We start from the raw sequence: 26111 nt of genomic DNA, 5'->3' as shown, positions 1-26111 counted from the left end.
TTAAGTTTAGATTTCAGCCACATAATCACAGAAGTTAATTCTTGAAAAATTAAAGACACTGGGTGGGTGACACTCCTATTGATTTAGGCCCTCTAAAAAGCTCTTATTTCACACAAATACTAATTTAAGGACAAAATTCAACTTGCAATATGAAATGACTGTTGAAACGTATATTGATAGACACCAGCTGATTTATTTATTTATTTTTCTTGATGGAGCCATGCTACTATTTTATAGCTTAACTGACTAGATAAGAAGCAAAGAGCAACTACAGTTATCTGGTGAGACTAAAGGCTGAGCAGAAACATTCTGACTTCACGCATAGACCTCCTGGCATTTCATCCCCGTGGTTTCCTCGGGAAGGAAATGTGGAGCTCCAGACCAAAATAAAATCAGAGCAATTCAAGCAGATTGAATTGATTGATTGCCTGCAATAGATGATCAGAAGACAAGAAAACTCAGCATGCACTTGTCATGCAGTTGAGACAGTTCTTAAAAGATTGCTCTGTCCTGGAAGTTGAAAGCAAAACTGATCTGAAGATGTGGAATTTCGAGCCAGCAAAGGGTAAACTGACAACACGGTACAAGTATTTTTATTAGATGATATAGTAAAATCTCCGTCACTTCATGTAGGTTTTCTGTTCATTTCTGTTCTCTTTATAAAGGTATGTCATTACACAATGGAGTGAGTACAGAATTGCTTGAACCACTACTGCCCTACGTTAGTAAGTCAACATAGTGAGGAGCCATACAAACATTACTTGGGATCTAGAAACAGTATAGGTAACCAGAACAAATTCCAGCCTCTTTGCTAGTTCTGGAAGTGCATGTCTTCCTATCTACCCTGGATTTATTACATATAAGCTAAAAATAGAAATATATGTAGTCCAGAGCTTTGGACGTTTTTTTTTTTTTTCTTTTGAAGCAGTTTTCAGCCAAAACCATTCCAGTTTTCAGAAGTTCATAGATTAAAAACTGCTGCTTCCAAAAGACAAATTAGTTTTCAGGGGTTTTGTTCCGTCAGACTTTACTGGAGGAAAGAAAAAAAAACCAAAACACAAACCCCACACAATTTTTAACCAGGTCTCAGTATTACAGTATTCTTGAATAACAGTACGATTGTATTTGCAGAATGAAAGACTGACTAGACCAGATCCTCAACTAGTAGAGTCTTACATAGCTATATATTATTAATGGAATTAGATCAGTTTATGCAGTTCAACAATTAAATCCAGCTAATATAAAGTTAACTGGGGATTGCTATAAATGAGGGATTGCCACTCAGTCCATTTCATAAAATTTTGGTTTCAGCCATGGGCTTGGTTCTGTCTTACTAGCTCACTTCAGCTAAAGAAAAGTTGGAAAGAACCAAAGGCCTCTACATAACAAGTTTGGAAGAAGTGTCCCACATTGACACTTTGCTTATCTTCCACCACAATGTATGCATTAAGGAAAGCAATGTGTCTTCACCGTGTCCCACTCATGAGTTTTGTCCAGGGAGTGACACTTGCCTGGTGCTGTTCAACAACACTGAAAACACAGCACCAGTATATTGGACATCCTTGCTTAGCAAGAATAAAATTAATAGATACATTATAACAGATTTTTTGTTTATTTCATGCCTTCAGATCAGGACACTGAAAATCTATGTTCCTGTGATAATAGTTTTCTGAAAGCAATACAAAAGTATTGTAATTGTTTTAATTTAATATACGAAACTACAAAATGTTCACACTGCCTCCATAAAAAGAGACACTGAATTTATATTAATTGTATCTAATCTAGGATTATTGACTATATAAAGACATATAAAACAAGTCATCCAGTGTACAAATGTTCTAAACCACATGATTAATAAAAATATTTTGATGTCTGTAATACTTTGATTTCTGTGCAAATGCATAGTCTCAATAATACATATATAAAAGAAATCTTGTTACAGAAAGTAGTAGCTATTTCACAGCGGTACTACAATATAACAATTCAGACTTAATGAAACATTTAAAATATGCTATTACTGATATTGTTCATTTAAATATGCTATTACTGGTATTGTTTCATTATACATTTTCTTGTACACTGTTTTCATGCTTAAGTGACCTCTAAATTGGACTATTGCAAATCACTACTAATGGGTTTGCAATGAAATACTTTATATGGGTTTCTATTGGGACAAAATGTGGCTGAGAAGGTACCCTTGTCTCTATTACACTTTACAAGGCCGTGTGGAAATCAGTAGTATATGCAGAGTTTCTTAGATTAGGGACCCAGCTCCATTTCTGAGTAGCAAACTAAGAATGGGGACAAGTGAGGGAGAGGAGAATGCATATATTCATTTTATGAAGAGATTCGACTTGGCTTTCTGCTGATAGATAAAAGATGATACAGGTTAGAGGGGAGAGAAATGTTTCCATGGCAAATATTGTAGGTATTCTTAAATGTTTAATGAGGACTGTAATAAGTATTACTAGTGGATTATATTTATAGTACTGAATGTATCCCACGATTTGCTATAAACACCATACTGTAATACTGAGGAGAAAAATTCCATTGTTTTCCACAAAGAAAAATATCACATGCTAGTTACTGCAATTTAAACATTCGGTCACTGACAACTTGGAGGTACAATATAATGTATTATTGTAATTTATTAGCCTCCCTCTTTGGAATTGTAGTGAGACTCTGACTTGAATGCGCTCTGGCGAGGCACAGAAATGTCTTAGCATGAGCTCTGAATTTCTGATATAGTATAAAACAAATAGCATATACAGCCATTAGAACTGTACAGCAGGATATCTCTTCAACTTTTCATTCCCAGAGAACAATTGGCCTTTCTGCATTTTTGTTAAGAAAATGATGCCTTAGAAGGAAGTTCTAGTTGCTTCCACACAGCGCCCCTGCCATGGAGCTGGAGAGGGGAGGCAAAAGCTAGCCTTGCCTTTCTTAACATCTGACAGAAAGTATTTTTCAAGTGCAATGAAAAAAGAAAAAAGAAAAGTAAAGGCATGTTTAACAATCATGCAGAGGCAGTAGCTGCTTCTCATCCCTCTTGTTTACTTCCCCCACCACCAGTATCAGAGCAGCAAGCCAGCGTACCCTGCAACAGCTGAATCAGTGCAGAATACTGACAGACGTATTTAGGTCAGGAGGAACTTTGGTGAATTAATGCAAGGAAGAGTCACACAACTTCTGATGATCACAACAGCAAGTTTTAATTATCAGAACAGTCTAGTGCCCTGATAAACCTGAATTCACTAGCCCACAGGAATGTTTGCTGCCCAGAATAAGTAAGTAGTAATTCCTTGATCTGAGTGGAAATATACCGTGAATTATCATTGCTGTCACTGTAAGTTTATAAAGCATTTTACAAAGACATAGCGAGACATATTTCCTTACTCAAAGATCTTCTAATCTGATATGAGACAAAAACAAGACAAGACAAGAAGCAACAGTTCATGAGAGATCACTGATTATAAATAAAGGGTAGAAATAATTGTCTGAAGAAATGTTTCAGCAAGGAATTCAAAGGAAGAGAGAGGGTGTCTGCATACGAGATCAGAGGGATCGTTCCAGGCACACACGGCTGAAAATCAAGAGAATGTGATTACAGGATTGGAAAGAGCAGAGGGACAAGAGGCAGGAGGGAACATGATAGTGCTGAGCTACTAGAGGCAAAATTACACACAGCTCTGCAGTCACTTGTAAGTGTAGCTCTACTGGATGTTAGCTAAATATCCACAACAGCAATTCCTAAAAGCAGGAATTTAGGAATTCCTAAAACCAGTTTAATTTAGAAGAGTTTCCATGATGAGGTAAGTGATAGATGATTCAAACACAGAGAAGAAGGCATAAGTGATTCTTTTTTTTAATATTTTGCAGAAATAGATGTATGAAATACATGTAATTTCATGAACAGCTCTGGTCAGCTCACACATGCAACTTCTTAGAACTAAGAACTCTGATATAAACATTTGCCAGTTCCACTTTCTGATCTGTAAAAAAAAAATACACTAAAAAGAAAAGAAAAACCCTTTCTGTGCTCTGTCAGATCAATCAGCTATCAGAACAAATGAGAAGAAACCCCTCCAGTGATTAGAAGCTGAAAGTCCACCACCAAGCCGATGACAGTAATCATCATGTTATATGAGGGACCTTTATTCTCTCCTCCAAGACAGCTAAATAAATCTGAACGTGAACAGAAACCATTATCAGCTGGTGCCAGACTAGCTTCAGAAATTTGACCAAATAGTTAACTGGTCTTTTACCTTAGAAGCTACGTAGGATATTACATGGTTAGTATCCTACTGGAGATCTTATATAAATGGAGCTGCTATTCACCTTGATCGACCAATACATAGTGAAAGGTCAGGACTGGTTTCTCATATGCCTGGAATGTCACAGGCTTTTTTCATGCAGGCATTTTCTGTCAGATATTTCTAATTGTTTTGGGAGAATTCTTAAAAATGAATTTAATCTCTGCTGTGATGTGTATGAATGTTACCATCTAAGTGTGGTAGGGCTGTATAGATAGATATATGCAGAAAAAACTTACTACAAAGTCATATGTGAGCAGAGGTGGTTACTGATTATGTCTTTGGCTTATATAGCACTGAACAAACTCTGACTACAGTAGACACAGACCTACTGTTCTTCTCGAAATGGCTGGAGAGAAATCTTATTTTGTGCCAACATGTAGTCATTCTTCAGTGATTATTTGAATCTATCTCACTCCACTCCCCACCAAAAATTAAAAGGCAAACATGAACTCTGCCTGTGACTAGTAAATTATTCTGTCAAGAGCTACTATTTACCTGAGGCGAGATTCACATTTCTATTTTTTTCACACTAAGTGTAAACGTTAAATATTTTTCTTACATACCATGTGGCCATACATAATTTACAGCATTTGAAATCCCGTTCTCTTCCTGAAGGAGAATGCAAAGTCCTCTCTCCCTGTGGATGTTTTACAAGATTGAAGATTTGCATTCTTTAATATACTTACTGAATTGTTGTAGGGTGATGTACAATTTCTGAATACTCATCAGTGCAGAAAGCAAAGTTTATCTCAAAGTGTCAAAATAACACGTTCCTTTATTTTTGATCAGCAGAGTTCCCTTACTTTTGATCACTGCAAAAACTGAACATGGCATACACATAGAAAGGATTCTGGGAACTATTAGCAGCTAAGCTTTTTTGGATTAACAGATTTCAAAAAATTACCTCCTTATCTTTTGATCAGAAATGAAGAGTTGTTGAAAGGTAACAACTGTTACACTCGCTCCGATTTGGCAAAGGAGTTGTCTTGTTTTGTGGCAAAGCAGCATGTTATAAAACAACTAGTCAAAACTGTTACATTGATTCAGGATTTCTGTTCATTTCTCATCAATGACCTTGTCTGAAGGAAAAACATGGTATATTCCTGATAACGTTTACCCAAGAGGTAAGAAACATCTTCAGCAATTGAATGTAAATTATATAAAATCTCAGCCTACACAGGCATTAAATTCCATACTCTCTGGCATTGACAAAAAACAGATCCTGGAAGGAGCACATCTTTATTAGTGCTTACAATGCATGAAGAATAATTTTGATAATTTCTTACCACGTTGATTTTATGACTGTAAAAATCTGAAATGAGTGTGGGTGTGTATGTGTATGAACGAGAAGCATGGCACAGGAAGGCTTTTACTGAAAGCAGAAGTTGGCACAAAGGGTTTGCAAAGGCAGCTGGAAATCATCAGCTAAAAATTACTCCTGTGAGTCACAGGGGAGTAAGAACAGGCTGACAAACCTGCAGGTGTGGCTCAGAAGCCCTCATGTGACTTCCAGCTACATGGAAAGTTTTAGCTACACTGAGATTAGTGCTCAGCTCTCTCAAGTTGCGAACCAATTCTTTAATTTCTAGGACATCCTTTCTCCCCTCTCAGTTGCCTTGATGAGGAAACAAACAAGAACCACATTAAGTGTGAAAAGTCATGCTTGTGCAGACAGAACAATCGGACATGTTTACACAGAAGTATCCGTCTGGGTCTTTATATGCAATTTAACACCATTGTACATTTTGAGAGGTTTTTTTTTCACATCTAGACTGAAACGGTTACAATTAACTCTCAAAAATTAACAAGTGACAAAGAATGACTGCTGAGACAGAGGAATGGAACAGTCTTTTCAAATATTCTACCTTCAGGGCAAGTTTGTATAAATAACCAATTTTTATTCTGACTCTTCAGAGTGAGTGCAGAGAACACAAATAGTGTGATATAAGTAAGATTCAAAGGATGTGCAGCTATCTCCTGCTTCACTGTTAAAATCGCCCATGCTAATTATTGGCTAGTGCTTAGCAAGGCTGTCGTACCAAAACTCAAAACCAAATGGAATTTTTCTCATGTGGGATTTTGTCACAAACAGAAAACTCAGTGACAGGCTGGGGAAGGGGTATGAACTGCGCAGATGTGCTCCAGTGTGACTGGGCTTGGTTTGTGTTCTGAGCAAGGTACAATTGTGACCCAGGGTGAATTTCTGGCTAGAGCTACAAAAGGGATGGAGCACTTCCAACTGAGTTGTCTCTGGAGCTTTTTGCATCCATTTGCATCCAGAACTCAGACTGATAGTCAGAGGAATGTGAATCCATTTCAGTTACAATAACAGCCTATCCGAATGAAAATATCTACGCTTTCCTAATTTCTAGTAAGAAAGAAATAGAAGGGTTGTTTCCATCAGAGCATCTCTGAAATACCAAATACCGTTTTACAAAATCAGGCAAGCGGCTATTTATACCTCTAGTCAAAAAAATGGCAAAAAATGAAAAATCATTATATTAATTGCGTACAGCATAGGTTTGTTCTGTCCCCCTATTCAGAAAACATACAGTAACTTTTGAAGATATACCCACAGTTATGGAAGATGGACAGTGGAGGACAGTATAGGAGAGAGGAACCTGGCTGATTTATCAAGTGCTGTAAAGTCTTTAATCATATCTCCCTATAAAACAGCAGATCAGTCTCTGGTTTAAAACTTTAAGCTTCTTCAGGTGTTTTCCAACTCTTTATTCATTCATTCTGTTTATTTATTTCATGGTCCATTGCCATGAAACACTGCTGACATCTTTTAACAATACTCACCTGTTCTGAAAACTACTATAGCCCATAAATCTGCCTACAATCCAGTTATGTAGTCTCCATTTATTGTTCCTTATCAATGAATTCATCTTGACAATCCCCCACTTAGTTGGGAAAGTACTGTAGCTAAGAACAGTTAAGCAACTTGTCCAAAATCATATAAAAACAAGTCTACATTGCTTAGGCTGGAATTGTTACTAGGATAAACCAAAGCAACATCATTTCAAACATATGTGTAAATAGTTATTTAAGAAACTCTTTCTGCTAGATAACATCTGGAATTACTGTTGTATTTCACATTTATGATTTTGCAATAATTATAGAAGCTTAAAAGTATATCAGCATTAACATTTCTCAAAATACAATCTTTGTGTCAAAATACCTGGCTGGTCACCAGGAGGTAAACTACTCTTTTGCATTTTCTTTCATACCCACCTTACCATGCACAGACAGAAAACCATGGAAAAAGAGGGAATTAGTGAGACTAGATACCAAATGAGCACTACAGCTTTGGACTGTCATCTGTGTCTCAGTAATAGCACTCTCTTTAATGTTTCCTATGCAGGTAGATATTGTTTCCTAGAGGTCTACTGCTCCTTATGTTTCTGATTCTTAAATGAATATAAATTAAACAAATACTATGGTGTTGCTATGTAGTCCCTCCAACCTACACATCTTTTCTGATTTACTAGTATAACTATAAATGTAGAAAATTAGTTTATTTTGATTGACACAATCTCCATGAAAACTTTGGCTTAAAAGAATTAAGCAACTTATCTTGGAATCCAACAGGACAAAAAACCTAAGAATGTCTGGTTTAATGTAGGCTGCCTTCTATAATGGATTTTTTTCTTTCTGAAAAGATTTTCCCAGTTTACTGTCACTGTTGTTCTTTGGTTTTGGTTTTGGGTTTCTTTCCCCTCTCCTGAATTATCTATATTTATTTTGCATGGATTATTTCTCAAGGAATTTTTTGTCATTTCTTCTATATAAAGTGAACTTCAAGGTCTTCCGATGAAAAATCAAATCACAGTAAAAATGTTCCTGTACAATACATCCATAATAAATAAGCATTGATATTGTAAGCTTAAGAGAGAATTCATTAAGAATCAAATAACAAAAGAGAAACTCAGAAAATAAAATATGAAAAATTAATGGGCTTATTGTACAGGAAAGGAGAGCAAAGAGAATAAAACAAGAGAGCTTACTGTAGGCAAGTATGTTTAATGTTTATTTAAGTAAAAACAAAATGTAAAGAAAGTTAGATTAGTTGGTAGATGAAACAGATATCCAGTGAAGCTAAGAAATAGGAAAATAATAATGCCTATTGAATTTTCACAAAATTTCAGATTTGTCTCATTTCTCTTTGTCATTTGTTTTCTCATTTAGAAAAAAAAATAGAATTAGCAGTGATCAGAGGATTCACGTTAGAGCCCCTTGTAAGAGGAAAAAAAAATAGTTTGATGACTTTAGAGAATTCAAATATATTTTACATGAAAAATTAAGAGACTCTGTAGGAGTAAAGATCAGAAAAATAGTATTCCTTCTATTTTCAGGATTTTCACATAGTAACAAATATGCTTTTACTGCCAAAATATATCATTTGCTTAGCATTACATCAAGATATTTCAGGTCTGCTAAATAACTGCCTTCTGAAACTCTACCCACTCAGCTTTTTGGGCATAAAAATAAACATCACTGTTTCATTTTGATGTATACAAATGTATAAATCAAAGCAGTGCTGTTTTTCTGGAAGTTTTCTTGGACAACAAATGACAATATATTTGAAAATGGACTCCTAAATTTCAGATCTGTACACTTCACTAAACTATACAGGACACTAAAGGGTTGGTAGCATATGTTGTTGATTGGGCAAGGTACAAATACTGAGCCAATGTGTCACATACATAACAGATTTTTTTAAATGCTGATATTTATTACAACCTAAGTTTCTGGACCTGCATGAGGAAAACTGCTTGCAGGTTATTTATTTGTACAGTTAATATATCTGCACATGCAATCGTGCTCAATAAAGCTAATAGAGGAATGTTCAATATGCCTGTCTCTCAAAAAATCTATCCAAATGGTGGGAGTATAGGCTGTGGTTCAGTAAAGGAAAGGACCTCATTTACCCTGTGCAGGCTAAGCAGTGCCTCTCAGCCCTAGCACTTCTTTGGGTTTTACTCTTAGGATATCAAGAGAGGAGAAAGGTGATCTTCAGGCTATAACAGCCCTAAAGACAAGATCCACAAATTACATAGGCGTTTCACAGACACCTGGGAGTTAAAACCAAATCTGCAAATGACATTCCTAAGTCTTTAATTTTAAAACAGTCTTCACCAACAAAGATACTTACCCCTTACTAGGGGACCCAGTAGTGGTTCCTTTTTGTTGGTGTGACTGGAGAGGAAGTGGGTCTCTATGGTAAATCTGGTTAGAGATCTCCACGAAGATTCACAACTTGTTTAAATGCCCAGACTATCTCTACCAGACACTTTGCTGGGGAACCCAACAAAACCCTTACATTATGAGTCTAAATAAAAAATAAGTGAGTTTAGAGTGTCTAACGTAAAAAATGCTGCTTTAGGAAAAGACTGCAATTAATACTTTGGATTGCTACAGTCTGAGGATGATGTTAATTGGTGCTACGAAAAGAGTAAAAACCAAGCAAATTTCAGCATTTCTATTGCATCTAAGTTCTAGGAGTTCACGTCAACTGGAATATCAGTCAGTTATTGTATATCTGAGAGCACCAGAGTTTTTCTCTAGCACACAGAGCACTAGCTAATTTAAATATAAAACAAATAAATAACACTGCTAAACACACCCAAAGAGCTAACATTTCTTTGATAATCAAGGCTTGAGAAAAAATGTGGTTTGACTTTTTTGTAAAAAATAACTTTTTTTTTTAATCTCCTGGATGAGGATATTTATTGCTCATTTGTTTATAGACTAAATTGTTCACATCACTGTAAATAACTTCTGAAATGTTGTTCTCTCAACTGTGCTAAGCTTTAATATAGCATAGTAATGAGTGGGATGTGCAACTTCTGCTTATCTACTCTATTTTGGACAATGCCAGTGGCTCGTGTTTATTAAGAAAGTTGGCAGTGAAACTGAATCTCTGGTTTCCCCCTGGTAGATAAACTGTGTCTGAGCTAACATTCATGAGGATCTTGGAAGACTCATTTAAATACAATGCCTAAGGCTACACATTTTTTCCTGGATTCCAGAACAGCACATAAAGCTTTTACTTTTCTGATGTTCTCTTGGAACTGATGCTTATATATTACAAAGTCTGGATGGGATTTTTTAGAAAGTACCAAGAGTCTATGTCTGAACTGAGTGTTCAGGTATTTTTGCATGTTGCAAGAAGACACATTTTTTTTGGAAGACATAAAGCAAAAGATAAGTTCCATCTTGCCAGTATATTTGTATTTGTATTGTAAGAAAGATTCTAGGAAAATTAAGCAAGTATTTTTCTTCCTTTGTCTGGGACCATAGACCTCAGCCATTCACAGATGCATAATGTCTCCTTCATGCCATACTAACCTATGAAGTTTCTTCACTTAATCCAAATGTTTATTTTAAATGTCAATTCTGCATGATTGTCCAAATAAAATCTTTCTCAGTCTAACAGTATAATCTGAACCTTTTCTGCAGTTAAAAGAAATATCACATTTGTCAGCTTTTTAGGCAGTAATCTTTATTTCATATCATCTCTATGCTGTACTTCAGATGTGCTGGAAACATCTGAATATGTTTGGATGTCTTAGAATAGAAAAAAGTTGAAAAATAAATTCATAAGTCAGGTATTTGCCTATTTATGTCAACAGGAGTTAATGGCATTGGTAGTTAATGCTGCATGCGCTGCTATGCTTAACTGTCATCAGTTAGTCATCAACCAAACTGACATCAACCAAAACAAAATAGCCCATGGAAAAGTGGCATTTTTCACCACTACATGAAATTTTGAAAGGGTCAAAGCTTCCTGGAATATTCATGAGGTGCAGGTGCTTTTCAGTAAATATACCATGTCAGATTTTCTAATAACTGTTGGTTCTGTCTCATTGGTGCCTATACCATTTTGTAAATCTCTGGACGCACTGAGTTTTTTTTATACAAAAATTTTGTAGGTCTTGTATATGCTGAACTACAGCAGATGAACACATCTGCTTTTTTGAAAACCTAGATCATATCACTTTGGGAAAGAAAAAGAAACTTACATTTATATTACTAGGACTTTAAAAAACAAAACAAACCCAAAAGCAAACAAAAAATGCAGAAAGTTCCAACTCCAAAGCATACTCCCATGAATGTGAGAAATGACAGTCTGGATCCCATGTGTGGTCTGAAGGGCTCAGTGGTGCAGTGTCTGTCCTCAAAGCTCCTGGTCTGCTGAGTGGCATCCAGAATCTTATCTTATGGAAGAGGGCTCCTACATCCTTCATCAGGTACTCTGTGCAGCCTACGGGAGGGTTAACTCTTACATACTGGGACTGAAGTATCCAGCAGGCTGAACAGGGATCCTCTTTTAGTCAATCAACAGGTACCCAACAGCAAGTTAAACTACTAAATATTAATCTACTCTGGGTCTTAGTCCTCTCTGAGAACTTCAGATCTTTAGCAAGCATCCCTTGCTGAAAGCAGGGGCCTAGTCTCTTTGACCATTATTCGTATTTTTCTTTTAAAACACAGCTGAAGAAGGAGATACCGAGTCTTTCTTTTCTGTACAATAGCCAAGTGGTAAGAATGCTTGCCCTGTAAAAGGCAAGCACAGATTCAATTCCCTCTTCTCTGAACTTCAAACCTGATCTTTTATCTTCCAGATGAGTGCCCAAAGCACAAGGCTTGCAAGACACAAGGCTACTCAGGAGGTGGGGAATGTTCTTTTAGAGCCATACCTTTGTGCAGAAAAAAAGCTCAAAATTCACAAGGTCAGAAAGGATGGATAACTCAGCAGTTTAGTGTTTAAGGTGCTCATAACATTTGGTCCCTGCTCCAAGGCCTGTTTCTCCTTTCTGTTTTTTTAATGCAATTTCTGTAGAATGTAATATTCAGTTATATTTTCTATGTAGGAGGAAAGTAAGTACAGATCTACTTCCAAATTAGTACTTTAACTCCTAGGTGAAAGAACTCCCCAGCCCTCCACCCAGGGCTCATACCTATCTAAATAGGGTAATAATTAAACTAATGTATACTAAAAAAAGAAGTTAGTGGCTTGAAAAACAGCAGCCAGGTTTTAAGGAAGTGGAAATAGCCATTGGTTAGAAGCACTTTCCTGTTTGGGAGTCATAGGCAAGTTAAAAAAAAAAGAAATCTTCTCCTGGGGAAGGAAGATAATATGGAGTCGCATCTAGACTACGTATCTCAGCTGAACTGAGCTATCAGCCTTGTCAAGAGTGATGTAATATGAGGGCTTATTCAGGGGTGACTGTAAAGCTTCAAGGTCCAACAATAAGATACCCCTTGAAATTTAGGTTTCCTTAATTTAAGTAACAGCCCACTGGAGATTTCTGGACAGCAATTTCAGACCCAACTACTGTTTTGTATTTAATGCTCTTCCTAGGAAAATCACAACTGATATGCAAGCACCTTAACCATAAGCCTGGTCAAACCCCTAAGTTTGAGTGCTAGCAAGATCTGAAGTGAATTTCTAGTACTGCCCTCATACAGAGCTTGACTAAATATTAGTCGAAGCAGTATAACCTTTTTTTTTTCTTAAGCTATGAAAAAAATCTCATGGACAATTTATGACCAGTTGCCTGCTGGGTTTAGGTGCTGCAGCTCTTCTGAAGTCTGTGGAATTATGCCAGCTTGTATCCACAGCCAGTGTCACTCAGAATTCAGTTGCATCTTTTTTAAGTGCAAAATGTCATTAGTTGTACCAGAAGCTGACATGAAGTAGCATTTCCACCTAATCTCCTATCCTTCTACTGACAGCTTGCTGTTGCCCTTCCGAAACCTTGTCAGGTAGAATTTTACTGGAAAAGTGCATTCGGTACCATTTTGAAACAGCATTTTCCTTGAAAAGTATTGTTTGAAGAGTGAAGGAGAAAGGGGAGGTAGACCGGCTATTCTGTCCTACAAATAACAAAAGTGAAAGCCTTTGCCATAAAATCATCTTGATTCTTTGTCTCCCTCCATTGTATTTTACATTTAACAGATGGCTTAAACCAAAGTGGGGAAAAGGCAAGAATTTATTCTTATATGCTCCAGTTTCCAAAATACTTCTCAGAAATGCCTTACTCACTTCCCATTCAAACTCTGTGTAATGGATATAAGCCAATTGACATTGCTGAGTTTTGACAATAGCACACTCACCCCAGGATTGTGAAGACCTCAGATACGAGGCTTGTATCCCAAAGCTATTTACATTAAGCTTTTACGTTATCAACATGAGAAGTCTTACATTGAGACATAGGTTTAGTGTTCAACATGAAGTTGCTAGCCACAACTGGTCATAAATATTTTTTTCCTTAAAAAGGACAGATGTCTTACCTTACTGAGAAATAGCAGTGCTATTTGAAAATCTTACATGTAACATTTGCACGACACCACCTTTGGAAGTAAATAACTGCTGTATTTAAAACCAGCAAAATTTTAAATGGTTCCAAAAGATTCTGCGAGATAGACTCCAAGTCACAGCTGATGATTACATGGGTACAATTAAATGAGATAGTAGCAGCCTATAAAGGAAATAATTATTGTTAAGTGTCCATGTCACAAGTCCAGTGAACAGAGCATAGTGAAAAATTTTAAAGAATTCTTTTTCAAAGTTTTGAAAAAGGAGGGTGGCAAACTTTAGTAGAAATATAAAAACTCAGAAGATGGCCAAAAGAAAATTAGAACGTAATTGTTGGAAAAGGAAAAAACTAATTAGAGCATCAATAATAAGGACATGTTATGAACGAACAGAGAGTATAAAAGTGATGGATAAAGAAAGCAGGGCAACATTTTTTGTAGATCAAGAACATTTGTTATGGTATAGGATATTGACAGAAGCTAGCAGACTGGAAAGAGATGCTGAAAATGCTAAAAGTAATAAATACAGAGAAGAAAAAAATGTGAAAATGTTTCTCTTTAATGTAAAACAGCATGTATCAATACCTCTGTTAAATTAGGTGAGAGGAAAGGAGAACAATTAAAAGACTTGATAGGGAAAGTAACTCCTAGATATAGTCCTGAAGGCACAGGGCCCTGAAAATGACACAGAAAACAAAGGCTCAGTCATTAGAGATTTGGAAAGATTGCAAAACAGGAGATTGAGACTTTACTGCATTGCAGTCCAGGATACACAATTGTGAAAAGAATAAAGGCATAGCAGGAGAAAAGCGACTTGATTCAGTGTCACAGCACTTAAGAGAACATGAATTTAAACTGAAGAAAGGCTGTACCCTAAGGGAATTAACAGAATTCTTTAGAAGAAAAAGAAAGAGAGACCGAGGAAAAAAAAAAAAGGTAACACTCCCCAATAAATTAAACATCAGCTAATTTATGCTGGCCTTCTCCCATCCTGATGTCCTATGTCCTTATAACTGATGCAACAATGCACCTTTAGACAAATGCATTATTCTCATATAACTGTGTTTATAATTTTCAGAGTAGCATTTTTCACCTAAAAATAAGCTTTGCCTTGTGACTTATTAATAGTACATCAGACTGCTGAGAGAGAGGATTTCTGCCTTTACCTCCTCACATCAGCCTTGCAAATACTCCTTTTCTCAGCCTTTGAGTTTGCGCCCCTGTTGCAAACATGGGTGCCTAAAATTCTGTGTGAATATTAGTGAAGTCTCTTCCTAGATGGATGTCGACTGGAGAGAGTGACACCCAGCTGAGGTGAAACACTTGAGATTCTGCGCACCCTTGTATGCAAACTGGGAGTTGGGGGTCATGTATTATTATAGCAGAGTGTTTTCCTCCATATTAGAATACTATTTAGTTATTTAAGTGAAGAGTTTACATCAGAGTTTTTCTCCGTATATCTTTATTCTTAATTATATTTATGGTTTTAAAGCCTTGATAGCTTTATAATTGCATATTCTCCTCTGTCAGATAAAGACTGAATCTCAGCTCCTCTAGGAGTCTATTGTTATTGTTGTTTTCATAGCTTTGCTCCAGTTAGAAGAATGATTTAATATTAAACATTAAAGTATTCCCTTTTTGTCTCTCAGAGATAGGCATTTTAATCCTCTGTAAGAGGCGTCATATGTCTGCCTGGTGAAGCAGTGTCTTGCTCCTGCATTAGCAAACGGAGTGGTGACAAGTTAAAATTTGGGACCAAAGGGGTCATTAGTCAAAGATGTATGTATAGAAAACGCTGTTTCTTCCCCCAGTTTTTGTTTGCAACAGAAAGCAAATCCTGCAGACAACAAAGAAATTTATAGAAAAAATGTACAGTTAGCACAGACAGCATAAATCTGAACTCCAGTTTTTAAAAGCCTCGGTTGAGAAGGCATAGTTTGAGCCAGTTTACCCTAACCAGTAGTTCACAGGGAACGTATCACCTGCCAGCCCCTCGATGCTTCTTATCAATACAGGAAATTGTAAAGTTATGCCAAATGATGCTCATAGTGATAGCAAAGGGTGATGATACTGTCCATAGAGCACCACTTCCTTATACTCGCACCCAAGGTGTAGTAAAGTTTGGAAATGATTGGGTTGGGGACCTGGTTCTCCTCCACTGGATGATGTCTCTTAAGGAAATTAGACTGCCACCTTCTGAGAGGATGGTGGCTATAAATGAGTGGAAAAAAAGAAGAGGTGTCTGAAGTTGCCCTGATGCTTAAAGTTCATAACCCTTTGACTACTGCCTCTTGCGAATGTTTGAAGATCTGAGCACTAGGGCACAATTTCCTATGATGCAATACGTATATTTAAGGTTATGGGTGTATACACACACCTCTCCTCCAAAAAATCCCAAGGCCTTGAAGAGAAAAATTAAGAATATCCTTCTTATCACAATAATGTTGACAGCTCAATTTTAGGAAGTGCCCTTCTGAAGTTCTTCATAAAAGCAGTCACATCTGGAAAACAGTGAGACTCTCCAATACAGAAGCACTGGGCCTGATTGTGTCCTAATTTATGCAGGTTTGGCACTCACTATATCTAGTGAATGATTAAGTCTGTTTGTTTGGTACTTATATCAAAGAAGTACTTACATAAAGACAGATACTAGAAATCCTATTAAATCATTCAGTCTGTATCTTTTCCACTGCTAAGTGTCTACATAATATTATTACTTGATTTGTTTACAAGTGTGTACTTCTATGATCATTTTGAACAAGAAAGGTTCTTCTGTAATGTATATACTATATACTTAGGTATATACTATATATAGCTATATACTTAGGTAATTCAATTTTTATTTCTTTAAGTAGCTTCATCTGATTTGGCTATATTTTCTCCCAGAATCATCCTAAAGAACCAGGTTTACCAGTGAGGCGATTCAAACTTTTGTAAAAGTCACCTTTAAGATAACCCATACATATTTATTTATTTAAGTCTTTTCTCATTGATCAGCCTTTTCAAGGCCTCAGTCCTGAATGCCCTTTCAGTTTGTCAATATCTTTTTTTTTTTAACTGAGACACCATAATAGGGGTTTTCAAACACAGAATAATTCCAGTGATTCTGTAAAAGTATTACCTTCTTTCTCTGCACTATTATAGTAAGACATAGGCAGTTGAAAGCAGAAATTCTGTCAGATACCATACCTAAAACTTTGCTATATTTTAATCTAATTTGCATCTTTCATAGATCTTATCAATTTCACCTAAGTACAATCTTAATATCTACCTTATATCTATAATCTTAATACCTTTCAATACCTATAGCAGTAAAAATGAACTCTAAGAACAATAAAGATTTTTGTTTTGTGATATTTTTTCCCCTTCTCCAAACAGTATCCATTCTTCTGTCGACACAGTGTGTGCTTCCCTCTCTCCCTCTGCTTTAATTCTGATTCCATCAAAAATCAGAATCCTGTGACTGATGTTCAAAATGAGCTGAGGTGATATTGAGGTTTTGAACTTTATCTGAGCATGTCACTCACTTGAAGGCATTCCAGACCTCAAATGGCTCAGTGCCATTCTTCAGAAATGAGACAGGAACAAGTATTGATTTTATTTTTCTTTTAAACTGAGTACCTAATGAGCAAATGAAGATATGGTTGGTCCTGGATTTATTAGGTGATCTAAAAGAGGCTTTTCAGAGTTCAAATGTATGGAGAACAGTTTATTGCAATTCTACTTTATGTTTCTTTTTTTCTGACGGAGATTGTTTCTATAACGTTACTGAGATTTGGAGCATAGATGAGATCAATTATACCATATTGCATTTCTATAGCAAACTGAAGCTCTTGCTTGGTAAAAATATATTCTTTGGATCCGACAAGAGACTGTTACAGTACTACAGCATATTCTTGTTGGTACTTGAGAAAGTAAACAAAATTAAAAGCCACTGGGAAAAGAGAATACATTGCTCCCTAAAGGTACAAGTGTTTCTTCAAGCTGAAAATTACAGATTTATAAGAAAAGCCAAGTACTTCCTCGAAAAAGAGTGAGGTGTCTCAAATCTGCTGAAGTTAAGTGAGATAAATACATATTGAACAGACAACTGAATCCAGTGAACAGGTATGAGGTAAAGGTATCCTATCTTAACAAAAAATTATTAGCATATAGATGAATGGAATAATCATTGTACCAGCTATAACTGGGAATCATCTAAAAACTTTAACAAATAAAACAGGAACTCCTACGCCACATCTATATAATTATTTAGGCATTAAAAGACGCATAGTTGCTGTAAGTAGGGAGGTTTTAAAAGCTTTCAGCAGTCTGTGATGCTGCTACAGATGAAGGGATGAGGCCTGACCAGGTCTAGGTCCCACCTGCCACAGAAAGGAGAGGAGGTTACAGGAACCTTGTAAGGCGCAGAGAAGCAGAGACAAAAGCTCAGATCACCAGGCTCGCTGTTCCTGCTGTGACCAGCACAGGTATATGACAGAAAAGTGCTTTCACTGGGAGGTATGACATCTCCTCTCTCCCCTTTTACTAATTACCAACAGGTGCAGTCCCAAGAAGACAGTAACAAGCCAAGCTTTCAGGGGTGAAAGTATAGGTAAAGTATGCAGAAAGACAAAGGCTGCTTTGCTGTCTAGTAAGTCTGTCATCACAGTCAACTGCCTATTCTGTTTGTCTGCCACAGAACTGTACCAGACCAGTTTCAATTCAGGAAAACTTGAATTAAGTGTTTTAAATCCATAGATGTTTCAAATGGAAAATTTATCTGCAGATTTAAAATAGAATATTAACATATTTAAATAGAATTTAACATAGAATTGTCTTAATAATCCATATATTTTTCTGAGTTCAGTGAGAACTAAACCTACCTACATTCTTGGTTGCCTAATTACACTTCCAAATCTACACTGGAATGTTATATAGGATTAAATCCTTAAATGGTAATTCATAAATAACTTCATCACGCTTTGAGAACATAAATGGTCTTGGGGCATTCTTTGAATTGATCATTGTGTTTTCCTACCTTTTCTGATCTACAATTTATTTTAAATGTGTAGGAAAATGCTCACCAGCTGTATGTTTCCAGAGTTAATGTAAAAGAACACAGATTGCCTCTTTCAAACTTGTGGTACTAACAATAATTGATATTATTGATTCTGCTCATTAAATATTCTTTAAAAGAAAGACAAGTTTTAGAATTGTAGAATCATAGAATCTTCATGGTTGGAAACGACCTTTGAGATCGAGTCCAACCAAACAACCTACAATCTCTGCCACTAGAGCATGCCCTGAAGTGCCACATCTACACACTTCTTAAATACCTCCAGGGATGGTGATTCAACCACCTCCCTGGGCAGGCTGTTCCAGTGCCTGACCACTCTTTCAGTAAAGTAATTCTTCCTAATATCTAATCTAAACCTCCCCTGCCACAACTTCAGACCATTTCCCCTGGTCCTGTCATTATTCACCTGGGAGAAGAGGCCAACACCCACCTCTCTCCAGCCTCCTCTCAGGTAGTTGTAGAGGGCAATGAGGTCTCCCCTCAGCCTCCTCTTCTCCAAGCTAAACATGCCCAGCTCCCTCAGCCTCTCCTCATATGACCTGGTCTCCAGACCCCTCCCCAGCCTGGTAGCTCTCCTCTGGACATGCTCCAGCACTTCTATGCCCCTCTTGTACAGAGGGGCCCAGAACTGAACACAGTACTCAAGGTGAGGCCTCACCAGTGCTGAGTACAGAGGCACGATCACTTCCCTGCTCCTGCTGGCCATGCTATTCCTGATACAAGCCAGAATGCTGTTGGCCTTCTTGGCCACCTGGGCATGCTGCTGGCTCATGTTAAGCTGGCCATCCACCAGCACTCCCAGGTCCTTTTCTGCTGGGCAGCTTTCCAGCCACTCTTCCCCAAGCCTGTAGCGTTGCTTGGGGTTGTTGTGACCAAAATGCAGGACCCGGCACTTGGCCTTACTACACCTCATACATATGTTTTAATGCATTATTGCCAGAATGAAGGCAATATAGCTCTTAATTTGAGACTGAGAGATAGGGAGAATACATTTCCATCTCAACACGTTCCCTTCACTGTGTTTCTCTCAGTTCCTGTGTCGTATGTTCCTTCTCAAACATGACTTCATTATGGTACAGAAGAAATGTACCCGTCTTAGTAGGTACAATTTACTCTGGAATGAAGAACTGCTAAAAGAATCACAGCACTATGCAAGTGAGCAGAGCTCGGGGCTAAGTTTTCATTAAAGAAACCCCCCACGAGTGCTGTGTATGTTGCTGAAAGGTTTCCCTGTGGGCTGCATGAGGTCTTAGTTACAAGTGATGCAGTACAGTGTTGAGGGAAAAGGTCTCGCTTTGTGACTCTGCTGCCAGTGGTCCTTACTAATTAATAAAGTAGTATACCCTGTCTCCCATTCCCATAATCCCAGTTCCTCCAGACACTACTCCTCATGAAGCCAGACTAATTTTTGCAGGCTAAACTTTGTTAAGAAGTTGTTTGGAAAACCAAAGTAGTTTTACTATGAAAGTATGCAGTGACAGCTTGCAATTCACTACAGCATTTGGAGAACTTCAAACATAAAAAAGAAGTAAGAAAAAAACCATGTATGCAAGTGGGGGTTTTTTTTGTAATTTCAGAGGAAGGTCTTTTTCATACTTAGAAATGTAATTTAGAATTTTGAAAGTGACTGAAATACTGTAAAAGTATAGTGGCACTAGGTTATTTATCTTAATTGAAAGAACCAAAGAATCATTTCCACGCATCTTCAGAATGCAAAGTTATATCAGGCTCTGATACTATGATGATATATTGTACTGCAGCAGCATGGAAAGAAATACTGTATTTGGTACATGTACCAAATGTACCAACAGTACAATGTACCAACAGTGAAAGACCTATCTTTAAGAAAAATAAAATAGATATTAGCGTGAATAATCTACAATCATATTGCAGTTTCAGTGATCTGTTTATGTCTGCCTCCCTGCAGCACTAATGATTAAATGTAGTAAATCAATGTATAACAATTAGCTTGGGATTACAGAATACATCTGAATGCCAAGCAATAAGTCTTTATGTTAAGATGGAAATTCTACTGCCATCCATTTATTATAAAAGTCTCTCTGAGAAGCTCATCTAATGTAATACGTTGTCCAGAGTACATATAATAATCTAAATAGCATTGCTAAAATTAGATATGGTAGTGTTGATAAGTTAAGTGCATTTCCAGCAACATATTTTTTATGAAGATTGTTTATTACTTCCATTGGCTTATATTCGGCTCTAAGTACTTGATAAAAATTCCTGGTGTAAAAAAGATGTGTAATCACTTATTCATCAGTAATTCTTTATTATCTCGTTTTCTCTTGGGAAAGAAAACATGTCATATGCATCAATCAATTGATCAAATTATAATGTGAAAATCTTAATCGTGGTAAATGCACTCTGAGAATATCAATTTAGGAGCAGACCTATCAATTTTTACTGACATGAGCTGGCCTTTCAAAGCCAGTGTGACAATTTACATAAGTGAAGACTGTCCCTTTCAGCAAGCACTTTGACGCCCTGATCCTTCAAATGATCACAGGGTAATTTTTTGATGCACCTGTCTAGTTAGCCTAATCTTGTAAGACTAGAGAATTCAAGTCAAATCATAATGAAAATCTAGCTTTTGTGCTAGATTTTTATTGTTTTGTTTTTTTTTTTTCAATTTCCTCTTGGGCCTTTCTAGCAGCATAAACCAGATAGCTTGTCTGACTTGGAATACAGCAAGATCCACTGTGCCAGTAAAAAAAGAAAACACAAGCAAACTTAGCTGAAGCAGGGAAACAAACATAGATCAGGAGAGCATTAACTAACTGTCCTCCTACTAAGCCCCAGTTTCACGCTGTGTTTGCCCCATAGTCTGTCAGATCATGGCTTAGCAAAGCAATGCTGGGAGTTAACGCTCTTGTAAAGCACGTGTATCTCTAGCAGAATCTTTTCCTCGCTGGGCTGATTTAAGGGTAGATAGCAATACTAGTAAGTTGTAGAGAATGTTTGCTGCAAAGCCCCTGCAATGCCATCTTGAAAGGCAGACAATGAATGTAGTCTCAGACACAGCAGGATATGACTGGATCCTTTCAAACCATGGAATACAGATATGCAGACCTTTCCAATCTTTATATCTTTTACCTTTCCAGAGGGAGCATTATACTTGTGAAACCTTTACAGTATTTTTACGCCTTCCTTTCTCAGTAAAGTTTCCACAGAGGGTAGAAAAAGGCTATCAGTGCTCCAAATGTGTGTTTCTGGGCACACAAATCTGTTATTTCTCCTGGACCAACTATGCCTACTGAATCCTGCATGGATTATCCAAATGTAAAAATATACAAATATTGGCAGCCAATAGGGGGCTTTTCATCTCAAGCAGGAAAACAGAAGTAATTCTGATAGCTTTTCCAAGAGATGCCTGGTGGGGCTTATTTGCCAAAGTTTGAATCTGTAATAAACAGCCTACTGCTGTTTCTATTTTGAAGTCTTCATATTTAACATCCGTTGATGGATTGCCACGTACAGAATGTGTATAAACAAAGTGATGAGAAGAGGCTTACACATGAATGTCATGAAGGCAGACTGTTTATAAGTACTCATCTTGTTTAGAAATTTTCCTTTAGTTCTATGGTTTGTGCAATAACTTGGCCAAAGAAATGCAATTTATCATTGGATGCTCTATGTGGACAACACACCAGTGGGGAAGAGGAAAACTGCTAAAACACCACCTGTCTTGTAGAAAGGAATAGATGTGTTGGAATATCCCAACGTTTTTGGTGAAATTCAAGGCAGAACCTTTCATTCTAACTTTCCTCTCCTTGGAATTTTCATGTGGAGCTCTGCAAGCAGAAGTCCTTCCACTTTTATTTTTTTTTTTCAGGTAGGAAGGGCTTCAACACAATACTATAACATTTATTTAAATATGACAACTTTAGATTTTGGTTACAGCAGATCTATGTGAACCTTTTTAAGGTATCATAGATTTTCTTGTATGTACAGATATAGACATGGTCCCTATGCTATGTATAGCTATACGGTAAACTGTTACAGCATGAGAAAACAAAGATTTATGGTATGATTCCAGGACTAGCTATGGGTAAATTGACACAAATATTCACAGGTTTTTTTTGGGAAATAACATGAGCAGTAGACTGGATTCAGATAGTAATGTTGATGGTAATAAAGGGAAGAATTTGAAAGTATATGAAGAAAAATCTTCAACACTTTAAAAATTACTTTTAATGTGGAAAAATCTCTGCTTTGGAAAATGGACTGAATAACTTTTAAATGAGTTTGACCCAAACCAAAGCCATAAATTTCGTTTTCTGAATTAAAAAAAAAAAGTATACATTTTGTTTTAAGTTTGACCTCTAAGTAGAAAGTCCACTCTTTTCATATTTTTCACCTGTGATATGTTTCAATATTTCCAAAAGAGCACCAAAACAACCATACTCACAATCTGGTAGTCAGTATACAGAGTGTGACATATTATATGTATTGTAGGTTGCTTTTCAAAACAGAGCTGTCCTGTAAATATTGTAGAGCAGCAGTTCTTAAGCAGAGCACTTGCTAAGTTTTAGGAATGTTATGGTACCTGCAACTTACTCTTAATTTTTATTATACCTGCTAAACTGTAATAAAAGCAAAAATATGTTAAATGCCTTTTTAATAATTTTTCTTGTATGAGTAGAATGCACAACAGAGAATGACAGTTTGAACACATGCCAATATAAGCGTATGGGGTGTTAGTGGTGGGAACTTAAAATGCTTTAGGCAGCTTCATTTCTCCAAGAATGATGCACAGAAAATCAGTTTTCTCCTTGAGGATGAACTTAGAAAAGGAATAGATAGGCAGACATTTTCCAACACAATACTTCTCTAACACTGTAGCTTCCCAAATTAATATTCGAGTCAGAATAATGGGACTCAATAAAATTAGCTCATACAACCTATACTTTCTTACCTCTGGGTAAAAAGGATTGTTTCTTATTTGTGTCTTCTTTCTAGTCCCTACTGCTAATACACCAATTTTTCTTCTGCAGTCCTCTAATATACCAAACAGACTCTTCTAGTAACTTATTTAACAGAATAGAATCTTATAGCTCTCTCAGCTTTCTAATGATTTTGCTTTTTGTTAACACCTTAGTTCCTAGACCTCTTTTTTTGACTTTTAAATTACACCAGCAATTTAATGAACGCTTGCCTCTTAAAGCATAGTATGTGCCTGTGTTCTAATATAACAGGTTGTGAGTGTGAGGAGGTAGATGGGAGGGATATTGATTCATGGGGATTTGTGAATCAGGTATCTCAAGCAAAACAGTTCAAGAGAAGACGCTCATCTCCGCTGCCAGTTCAAGGCTGCTGATCCCCATGGCTGTTCCCAGTGAGTTCAATAGCAAACTTGTCACTGTCTTCAAATAGTGCAAAGAGAGTGTACTCTTGCAAAAGCAATTATAACCTTGCTGAGAAATGTCCATCTTTCTGTTCACTCTACTGCTGTACATGAGAAAGGTAATGAACCTATAAACTCTGGCCTACCTGAAGTCACTGGCAAAATTCCCTGGTGTTGGTTGGTCTGGAATTATTTTTTTTTTAGTCAGCCCTCCTTAGTGTATAAAGCTTAGTACATTCACTTCTATAGAAAATCACACCATCTGCCTCAGCCACATTAGTTACAGAATGCAGTATAACTGATTAATAGTCTGTTTTTTCTTTTTCTAAATAGTTTTTATCTAGTTACTTTAAAATACCACACATATATTGGCAACATATGCACTGCTCTTTTGTGTTTCAGTGTCCATTAATAAGTTTTGACATGGTCTTGATCTTTTAAAAGTTGACTGCAACTGGTATCAGCCAGTTCTTGGAAGGAAATCAGCCATAATTTACCTTTACTAATCACTTTACATACTGTTTCAACTACAGCGGGTTAATGTGGTGGATGTACATGTTATTAATTATAAAACTGGAGAACATCCTCCAGCTGAAATTAATTAATTATGTTCTTTAGGGTGGGAGAAGTCTAGTGTGGCAGTTGAGATGTAGGGTCACGAATCCCTGCATCAGTTTTATAGTTGATTGTATTAGATGTGACAAGCTTTGCACTGAAGCTAGAGTTTTGTTCATACAATAACGATACCGCTCTTCTCGTATTTTTGGTGCAACTTACCAAAAATGAGAGTCTTTTCAACCATTTTTCTCATTATTTGTTGGTATGTCTGGACTTCCCTTTTGTAATTATAGTGTACTGAATCCATTTCACAGCAATTCTGCAACAAAACCCCCTGTTAATGTTTTTTACTTTACTTGGAAATATTAACAGTTTGAACATTAAGTCAAATGTGTACTCCCAGGCCAATTACTGTTTTTTCATAGTTTCCAAGGCATGCTGATCCTCATTGCCAAATACTTTTACCTATATTGAGTTCTTTTACATCCCAAGATCCTATGTCATTTTAAGTAGCCAACAATGTAATGTTATTAGTCAAAGTGACAAAGGTCTGTTAAGGCAGAAAGTAATGCTTAGCAGAACAGTCTAAAGCTTTAGGACTATAGGGTTGCAAACAGAAAATGAAAACAATTAAAGAGTACAAAAAGGTCCTTTTCCCAAATATGCCTCTGAAATAAACCAATCAAAACATGAAGATATAAAAGCATGGATCTTTTTCGTGATGAAACAAATTCAGAAAAGTATGAAGTTTGCTCGCTTACTTTAAACAATTAAACGCAGCATCTTAGTGCTTTTCTCTGTAGGTTTTGCTTTTCTCTAATCCTGCTGATTTAGAAGCCAACACAGCTAAAATACAGTAGGAAAAGACCTATAATTAGGATTTAAGAATGTAATCGTATGAAACCAAAAATAGTGCATTCTACTAAATTTAAAGGAATGAGCTATACTTTTATAACACCTTTACACTGGAGCTATATGAGAGGTTGTTCCAGTGTAATTACCCTAGTATAAAATTGCACTCTAATCAAAAAGTTAGGGCAAAAAGCAGTGTGCAGACAAGGCTGGTATTTCAATGAGCTGGGCTATTTTTCTGTCAGCCACTATACCCAAACATCAAACAAAACCTAAGCAATTATATACACTAATCCTTCCCAATGTGAAGTTGCGGCCCAATGTGAATTCAAAAGCACCAAGTTGCAAATCCTTCAAAAAGAGCATTTACAACTTATAATGGAAACTCCAACAGAGCTCTAACTGTAATAGTGTGACTACTGCAGCGATTATTCTTTATTGCCATGGCATTTACTGCAGAAATAGCGGTGGGCAGATCCTAACATTCTCAAAACTAATGTGCAGTAACATCCTTATGAGGTATTGCCCAAGGTATGGTGTTTTGAAATGTAATATATCAAAATGATGATACTTCTCCATTTAAGTTGTTCTGGTCACTCACTTCATACAATTGCCGCTTCAAAGGTACTTTTCATAA

Source organism: Rissa tridactyla, chromosome 4 (assembly GCF_028500815.1).
Source record: "Rissa tridactyla isolate bRisTri1 chromosome 4, bRisTri1.patW.cur.20221130, whole genome shotgun sequence".
NCBI lineage: Eukaryota > Metazoa > Chordata > Aves > Charadriiformes > Laridae > Rissa > Rissa tridactyla.
Note: the sequence above shows the minus strand (reverse complement) of the source record.